An 8,064-nucleotide genomic window follows, 5' to 3' on the forward strand; every position below is an offset into this window, starting at 1 on the left:
AGACTGGCCTTCTTCTTTCCGGCTTCCGGACTTCACCCCAATTTTTGAAGCGGCGTTTCTAGCGGTGGTACTCGCTTTACGGAAATTAGACTCCTCTTTTTCTAAAGTGGCTGTAATTTCCGACTCTCTATCCTTGTGTTCATCCCTCTCTTCGTCGGCGGATTCTGCAATAGTAAAAACCTGTCTCTCCCTCATTCCTAGACATTTCAAAATTGTACATACGGTATGGGTAGCAGGCCACAGCAATGTGACTTTAAATGAATCTGCTGATAGTCTGGCAAAAGAGTCCCTCAATGGCCCCCTATTATCTATCCTTCCGGCGACAGCGTACATCACCGCAGCGAGGTTTCGGAGAAACGTTCTATTAAATATGAAAAATGGACATCTTTTAAGATCTGATCACTACCTGTATCTACATTATTCTTGGAATAGAAAATTATGTCATTCACGGCAACTTGAGATTTCTCTAACAAGGCTGCGATGCCGTATCCCACCTTTAAATTCCTATCCCACCTATCCAAAATGCCGTATCCCACCTTTAAAGGTCTGGTTTTGCATTATCTCCAGTCTGCGCATTTGGCGGTGAACAGGAATCATTAGATCACTTTTTATTGTTTTGCCGCCGCTTCACTACGTTGAAAAGACAGTTGATGGAAAGGCCATTACAACAGCTTGGCCTTAGTTTAAGTAGCCCGATATTGTTACCATTTGGCGCCACCACCCTTGGGCACAATCACAGGTCTGTGTTCACCGCCATTAAAAATATTTTTACTGGAATCAAATGGTTTGTATTGCTAAATATTTAAACATCACTTGTTCTACAATTGCAGTGTCAATCTCCCGTGTGTGTTAGCACTTTTCATTTTATATCTCACTTATTTGCCGTTTTGTTTCCTTTCCTCTACCCCTCAAATCATTTTTTATGCAAGTATACTTGAAAAATTTTCTTTGCTACCCAATTCTTTACCAATTCCGCTCTGTGGGTATGTGCCATAAGTTATATGGACAACAACAACAACACCTCCGCTGCCTGATTGATTGATTGATTTTATAGGAAGCTAAAGGCCCGGTCGTGCGGACAAAAGAGAAAATATAGAAGAAAGGAAACAATTTGCAGAGGCTTAGCTTGGTTAAGCTCGGTAAATTGCGAAAGCAATACCCGTGGCTACGCCCAGGTTCAGCTAATGTTCGGCTGGTGGTGGTGCTTATGGATATGCTTGTTATGGTTAGACTGTGGTGGTTACACAATTATTCACTCTGGATACGACATGGATACGCTGTTCCTCCGTCTCTGTAGCTCGCTGCTGTCTCTTACGCTCATTGCGACGAGCTTCCCCAGCGGTAGGTGGCATCGTCGAAGCAGATGTTAAACCGCCGGCGGAGGCACCGCCACTACTCGCAGACGGCGCAAGATGGTCGCCCAGCTCTTCGACGTGACGGATGGATGGATGGATGGAATATAGGAGCGTCCCCTTTGAAACGGGGTGGTAGCAGTGGCTATCATGCTCATTTTTCTCCCTATATCTTAATTATAGATTTAGAATGGTTAACTAAGCCACCATTCTATTTATTAAATTTTGTTCCTACATTACTAACATTATGTCACTTTTCTGCTTTTAAGCCACCAATCTTCCAGTCATTTTTTACTAGTTTCCACCGCCGGTTTATTCACCCGGCCAGTGGTATCTCTAAACCCCAGAGCTTCAGGAACAGGGAATGCGCCTGCATCAACTTCCGGATGGATACCATTACATTCGAGTATAATATGGGCAATTGTTTAACTCGAGTTTCCACATACAGCACATGCGTCATCTCCATTGTTAAATTTCTTTTTGTAGCTGCGTGTTCTAAGGCACCCTTATCTAGCTTCAAAAAGTAGGGCGCTGCCTCTTGAGTTATCAAAGAAATCTTCCTTCCTTATCTGCTTTTACACTTTCGGTATAATTCCACACTCTGTTTCTTTTCCATCGAATTTATCCAATTTTTTCCTTCTGTGTTTTTCACCTGTTGCTTAATGCTCTTTATTTCTCCGTCCTTGTTACTAGCATACTTACTAGTTAGTTTCCTAGTTCTTTTCCTCCATTGTGAGTCAACGCTTTTTAGGTACAAGTATTTAAATACTTTAGCTGCCCATCTGTTACTGTCCAATTTCCTCAGGCGTTCCTCATATAATATTTTACTCTGAGCTTCCCGCACTTCGAAAGATGCCCAGCCCATATCTCCCTGTACCGCCTCATTTGTAGTTTTGCCGTGGGCACCTGTGCTAATCGTCCAACGGATCTCTGATTTGTTTCTAATGTCGACTGTACCTCTGATTTTAGGCACAAAACCGCATTTCCGAAAGTAAGTCCGGGCACCACAATACCCTTTCCAAATACCCCTCAAAACCTCATACCTATTGTATCCCCACATGCCTTGTGCTTCATTATCCCGGCATTCCTTCGCCCTTTGACCTTAAGTGATTGCTCATTCTTTCCAATGTATGCCAATCCTTCGTTTACCCATACCCCCAGATATTTATATTCTGCTACTCTAGGTATTTCATGGCCTTGTATTTTAAGACCCTGATCAGTTGAGCCGTTGAAAATCATCAGACCCGACTTAACTGCGCTAAAACTGAAGTCTAGAGTGTCCCCTTCGTCTCCGCAATACTTAACTAGAGTTTGCAATTCTTCCAGACTCTCAGCTAGCAGCACAATATCGTCTGCATACATCAAACCGGGGAGGCGCTGCTCTACCGCCTTTCCACCGTACGTGAAAGTGCTGGAAGATATATTTAGCGGCTGCACAGCAACCATAGTTCTGCATAAAGAAAGTAACAAAATTCCCATAAAGAAATGTGTTAGGCAAGGAGACACAATCTCCCCAGTCCTATTCACAGCTTGTTTAGAGGAAGTGTTCAGAGACTTGGAATGGGAGCAGTTAGGGATAAGTGTAGACGGAGAATACCTCAGTAATCTGCGATTTTCTGATGACATTGCCTTGCTAAGCAACTCGGAGGATGAACTGCAAATAATGATTGATGACCTAGACAGGAAAAGTAGGAAAGTAGGCTTGAAAATCATTATGCAGAAGACTGAGGCAATGTTCAACAGCCTCGGGAAGGAGCAGCAGTTTACATTAGGTAGCGAAGTACTGGAAGTAGTAGGCGAATACGTCTACTTAGGACAGATAGTAGCCGCAGATCCGGACCATGAAAAGGAAATAACAAGAGGAATAAGATTGAGATGGAGCGCATTTGGCTAGCACTCGCAGATTATGACTAGCAGCTTATCGCGGCATCGCTAAAGAGGAAAGTATATAACAGTTGCATCTTACTTGTACTCACCTATGGGGCTGAAACGTGGAGGCTAACCAAGAGAGTTCTACTTAAGTTGAGGGCAACCCAGAGGGCTATGGAACGGAAAATGTAGGGGTAACATTAAGAGATAGAAAGCGTGCAGAGTGGGTCAGAGAAATACCTCAAGTTACCGACATTCTAGTGCAAATTAAGAAGAAGAAGTGGACATGGGCAGGACATAAGTGTGAAGAGAGGATAACCGATGGTCGCTGAGGGTAACAAACTGGATTCCAAGGGAAGGAAAGCGTAGCAGGGGGTGGCACAAAGTTAGGTGGGCGGATGAGATTAAGAAGTTCGCAGGGGTCAATATATGCAGCTGGCACAGAACCGGGTTAAGTGGAGAAATATGGGAGAGGCCTTCGCCCTGCAGCGGGTATAATCAGGCTGATGATGATGATGATGACCTGTTGAAACCCAGAGGCTGATATCGACCGCGTACGAGGTATGGCATAGCCCGAGGATAGAATCTAATTTAGGAGGTAACATGAGCAAGGCAAGATCAAAGGGAAAGGAGAGAGAACTGAACCTTGGGACGTTCCATTGATGCCGAGGGCAATAGGTCCTGAGAGTAAAGAGCCGAAACTTACTTCAGCTGTACGACCGGAGAGAAACGTGTGTATATACACGTAGGTACGGTAGCCGGGATTTAGCAGGGAGAGGTTAGTGAGAATAGCTGCGAAGGAGACATTTTGGAACGCTTTGGTTACGTGAAGCCTTAGTATAGCCTTTGTGCCTGTTCTGGAAGAGGGGCATAATATTGATACCAGTGTGATGAAGACAAGAAAGAGAAGCAGAAGACGACGAAGTTCTCCTCTCAAGCTTGGACCGTACGTCCCTGGACCTCGCCAACACCACGCTTTATGTTACCGGCTCTGCGGCCTTCACACGCCTTTTCCCAACGTGACATCTGGTGGAGGTGCTGGGTGGATCCTTCATGTACCGGACGCCACTTTCAAGCCGCGACTGCAGCCAAGGACACACTTCCAGGGTAGAAATACCTGTTTACCATGGCAGCCGGCGACTACGTGGCCTATCTTTCCGAATTAAGGTCCGCTTCCTGATCTACGATCTACGACTATCACTATGAAAACCTAAGAGATAATGTCCTGCTTCACCAACGAGACCCCCCTCGCTTTCATGGGCTCCCCCATGAAGACGCCGAGGACTGGCTGGACCAGTTCGACCGGGTGGCCACCTTTAATGCCTGGGACGTGAGCACGAAGATGCGCATGTCTACGTTGCCTTGGAGGACTCGGCGAGGACCTGGTACGTCAATCATGAATCTCGTCTGCAAAAATGGGATACGTTCAAAGCAGAATTTCTGCAGGCATTTATTAGCACATTCGGTAAAAAAAAGGCCGATATTCTACTTCAGCATCCGAAAGAAAGCGTGACGGTGTACGCGGAGAAGATGAAGCTCTTGTTCCGTCGTGCAGATCCAAACATGTCGGAAGAGCGGAAAGTGCGATTATTGATGAGAGGTGTGAAGGAACAGCTCTTCGCCGGCCTCGTTCGCAGTCCCCCAGTAACCGTAGATACTTTTGTCACGGTAGCTACTTCTATAGGGGACCCAAGTATCGCAGGGTGGTGCTGCGGGCGCCAGTGAACAGCACCCTCTTCGGCTAACGCCATATAATTGGTCGGGCAGAGTGAATACCTCGCCTGCAGACTTTCGTGTCTTTGCGGCTTCTGCACGCGGAAGCAGCTCGCTTTGTGCGCTCGCGTTCTTTGTCACTCGCATTGTTGAAAGCTGCTTGCGCGCGCCCTGACAGTAGTCTACTCGCTTTGCGCGCGCTTTTGGCGCGCTTGGATTTCCGTGCTGAAAGAAAGCTGACTTGCGCGCTCCTGCTTCTAATTTTAAAACTCGCGCTTGGACTAAGTGGTGTTTGAAGCGAGTGTGAAGCAATGTACACGCTTCGATGTGGTTTTAAGAAAATAGCTGACAGCGGTGGCTATTTTCGCAGCGCAAATGTCAAAAAGGGAGAGCTGTTAGTGAGCCATGTGCATTCTATTGAGCAGATTGTGTAAGACAGCGCTGTTATCGTGAAAGCTAAGTGTGTGTCGCAGTTCAGCAACCACGTCGTGTACGACGTGGGATTTGAGGCAAGTATTTCATTTTTATTATACCCATTTCATTAAGGCCCATATTTGTAAGGCGCATGCTGTTTGCTTTAATTTCTGAAGCTCTTGCATGTGTAATCTAGTTGGTGCCTGTGAACGTTATAAAAGATACGTAGGTTCATTCGTATCTTAGGCGCGCTTTTCGGTATATGCCGATATGTAATTTTGGTGCCGATTGTCGTGCAATTGCATACAGTCCAGCCCACTTATAACGAACTTAATCGCCACGCGGCATTTGTTCGTTGTATCCAAAGTTCGTAGTAGGTGGGCCACCTATAATATGGGCAAAAAGAGCAAGCGAGACGAAAGTTAACTTTATTTTTGAAAAAATTCCGTGATGCATGTCTGCTTCTTCAAAGCTGATCGCATCACTGCCGTTTCTAATTTTTCCAGCGCGGTAATATGTTCATCGCCAAGGCTTCTGCTGCACACGAGTTCCTTAAGCGACGCGATGTAACCGATCGCGCTTGAAGCGTTCACAGCAACCGGCGGTAGAGCAGCATCCTCGTCGGTCTCTGGGCAGTCAGGAAGGGCTCGCACTTCACGCACAATAGCTTCGTCAGTGCATGGCTCCGCAATGTCGGCGTCGTCATCAGCAGAAACGAAATCGTCCCAGGCAAAGTCAGGTCCGGCCCGCTGCGTGTCATCGACGCGTTGTCACAAGTCCTCGTGCGACCGGCCTTCCGGTGGGTGATCCATGGCGTCCTCGGTGCCTGGGCCCATAGAGCCCGCCTTGCTGAAGCAATTTGCTATGCACTCCGCGGTGAGTTCCATCCACGCCGCTTTCAACATCTCCACGGCGGCAAGCAAGCTGATGCGAACTGGCATGGCAGCATCAATCGCGATCAACAAACGTTGGATGACGCGCCGCCGGTAGCACACCTTGAACGCATGAATGATGCCCATATCCAGCGGCTGAAATTTTCAGGTTGCATTGGGAAGCAAGAAGAGCACTGTCAACGCACTCAAGGAAGGCTGCACATGGTGCGCCGCACAGTTATCCAGCACGAGCAGGACCTTCCTGTTTTTTCGTGCCATGTCGCGGTCGAACTCGACAAGCCACTCGGCAAATAAGTCACGACTCATCCAGGCTTTTGTATTGGTCCTGTAGCGTACGGGCACGTAGCTTCCAAAGCATCGCGGCTTACGTGACTTGCCAATGACAAAAGGCCGCCGCCGGTCACTGCCGTCAAAATAAACAGACTTGATGAGACAACCAAACTACGTTGCCCCACCAACCATGAGAGGAAACACGTCGAATGCGATACCGGCGTAATTTAGTCCATTCCCCTCTCATGCGGAATGAAGTATGTCGGCCAAACGGGCCGGTGCATAAACAAAAGGCTAAATGCGCATGCCAAAAATTGCAAATCCATTGCGCATCCAGGAAAGCTGGCTACGCTGACAGCACTGCAAATGCCAGCCTCAATTAAAAAAAACCACTGTTATTTCGCATTCTAATAATGAAACCGAAAGAGAAATCACAGAAGCGTTCGAAATAAAATTGTCAGGGCTAATATGTGTATCGGCAATGTGACGCTGTCGTTATCTGCGAAAGAAGTTGATCTGCTTAAATTATCGCGATAAGTGTGTCTAGCTGTATGCCTTTGTTGACTGCGATGATTGCTTTCCTCAGGTTTCCTCGTGTCTTTGTGTTTATTTGATTACGATCACGTTTTTGTGTATAAAATGACTCTGTTTCTTCCATTAAAACCAGTTGTTAGTTCGCGCTCCATGGTGTTGTCTTTATTTTCGTTCTATGTGTTAGCGCTGTGAAACCACTAAGGTGTGAGGGTATAAATATTTAGTTGTCAATGCAGCATTGTTCTTCTCTCTCTATCTATCTGTGCATGTGTGTGTGTGTGTGTGTGTGTGTGTGTGTGTGTGTGTGTGTGTGTGTGTGTGTGTGTGTGTGTGTGTGTGTGTGTGTGTGTGTGTGTGTGTGTGTGTGTGTGTGTGTGTGTGTGTGTGTGTGTGTGTGTGTGTGTGTGTGTGTGTGTGTGTGTGTGTGTGTGTGTGTGTGTGTGTGTGTGTGTGTGTGTGTGTGTGTGTGTGTGTGTGTGTGTGTGTGTGTGTGTGTGTGTGTGTGCGTGTGTGTGTGTGTGTGCGCCTGCGTGCGGCCTGCCTGCGTGCGTGCGTGTTTAATGCGTAAGCCTTAATACCTTTTAGTTACGTGGGAAGCGGTAGCTGGCAGCCGACTTGGCCGAGCACTAACTGAATGCAGGGCCTCCTGTCATTACAACTGGCAGGCGCTGCCAACTCGGGCCTCTCCTTTCATATGGGAGGGTGATATCATAATCAGGCTACCACGACCCTTGTATTCATCTTATTCGTAGTCCACGCAGGCACGTTCATCAACATCATAATCATCATCATCAGCCTTACTATACCCCCTGCAGGGCGAAGGCCTCTCCCATTATTCTCCAATTAACCCGCTTCTGTGCTAGCTGCATCCACTTGACCCCTGCGAACGTCTTAACCTCATCCACCTACCTAACTTTCTGCCGCCCCCTGCTACGCTTTCCTTCCCTTGGAATCCAGTTTGTTACCCTAAGCGACCATCGGTTATCCTCTCTTCCCACATGTCCAGCCCATGCCCCATT

The 8,064-nt window shown here is 47.1% G+C and overlaps 1 pseudogene; it reads right to left on the minus strand.

Moving 5' to 3' along the window:
* Window positions 1–5,776: 5,776 nt before the first annotated feature.
* Window positions 5,777–6,289, minus strand: LOC146201205 (uncharacterized; annotated as a pseudogene).
* Between the last annotated feature and the right edge of the window lie 1,775 nt (window positions 6,290–8,064).

This window comes from Amblyomma maculatum, chromosome 2 (assembly GCF_055883805.1).
Source record: "Amblyomma maculatum isolate TAMU_Amacu chromosome 2, ASM5588380v1, whole genome shotgun sequence".
Classification (NCBI taxonomy): domain Eukaryota; kingdom Metazoa; phylum Arthropoda; class Arachnida; order Ixodida; family Ixodidae; genus Amblyomma; species Amblyomma maculatum.